The sequence below is a fragment of the Strongylocentrotus purpuratus genome, unplaced genomic scaffold (genome assembly GCF_000002235.5).
Source record: "Strongylocentrotus purpuratus isolate Spur 01 unplaced genomic scaffold, Spur_5.0 spur5_scaffold_6, whole genome shotgun sequence".
NCBI lineage: Eukaryota > Metazoa > Echinodermata > Echinoidea > Camarodonta > Strongylocentrotidae > Strongylocentrotus > Strongylocentrotus purpuratus.
The window spans coordinates 39,062,343-39,063,778 of NW_022145612.1; positions in this window are offsets into that span (position 1 = coordinate 39,062,343).

Here is a 1,436-nt window from a genome sequence, read left to right on the forward strand (position 1 = left end):
CCATTATTTTCCTTTCTTATTATCGTTTTGTTTATTGCATATTTAATTTTGGATTTTTTTATGAATAGCGACCCTTATCCTGTGTTATGAATAGCGACCCTCATTTCGTATGAATAGCGATCCCAAATATGTATTATGAATAGCGACCCTCTACTCCTTATATTGATAGCGACCCTCATTTAGTAATATAAATAATGACCCTTATGAATAATGAACCCGTTATGAATAACATTTGAAGCGAATGACACGTTTTATGATTGAAATTTGTATTCTTCTATCGGTTCATACTTTTTCATTTTGTATATACTTATGTTTTTGTACGTAATAGAAATTCTACAAATTCATCATTATTTTCCTCTTCTTCCTCCTCCTCCTCCTTTTTTTCTTCTTCTCCTTTTTCTTTTTCTTTTTCATTTCTATCATCAGTTTAATTGGGTTATTATTATTATCTTGAACAATTTCTTTTTCTTTTTCTTATCTGTCTGTAAATATTACTATTTTAACCTTTTAATGTTGTACATGTCTGTAGGGGACCCACTGGAAATAAGCTCTCGTGCTTTCGTGGGTTATCCTGTTCAAGCTGATTTAATTTTGATATGTTATTTTTTTGTATGTTGGAAGCTTGGCGAATAACAATCAATCAATCAATCAATCGACCCTCATTCTGCATTATGAATAGCGACCCTCATTTCGTTGCATGAATAGCGACCCTCTTGTCGTATTATGAATGGCGACCCTCATTTTGTGTTATGAATAGCGAACCTACTCCTCCTCTTATGAATAGCGACCATCTTCACCTATTATGAATAGCGACCCTTTTCTTGTATTAAGTATAGGGACCCTTATGAATAACGATATCGATTTTGTATTATAAATGGCGACCCTCTTCTCATATTATGAATACCGACCCTCTTCTTTGATTATGAATAGCAGTCCTTACGAACAATGACCCTTATGAATAATGACCCTTTTCTCAAATTATGAAAAGCGGTCCTTATGAATAGCGGACCTTTCGTGATAGCGGTACTTATGAATAGCGACACTGACCCGGATGTACACTCTATATAAGCTGAATTTTAAATGTATTTTTCAAGAAAGGTGATATCTGGAAATGATCTCTTTAAAAAGAATTCAGCCGATCAGGTACCTCAAAGTTACATTTTTTGTTAAACAGTCACCAAATGATCAAATCTCTTCCTTATTTCAAATTGAGAGGATCTCATCAAATGAAATATATTCCCTCTCTCGGCCATTTCTCTCCCTCACACAAACGCATGCCGTCGTAATATTGCGATGTTAATTTTCATTATCAGTATTATATCATTATTATTATAATCATAGTATTATTATTAGTTTTGTTGCTGTTATTGCTCTGCCTATTATTATCATCATCATTGTTATTATAATTCCCATGAAATTCGAATCATTTAGATACC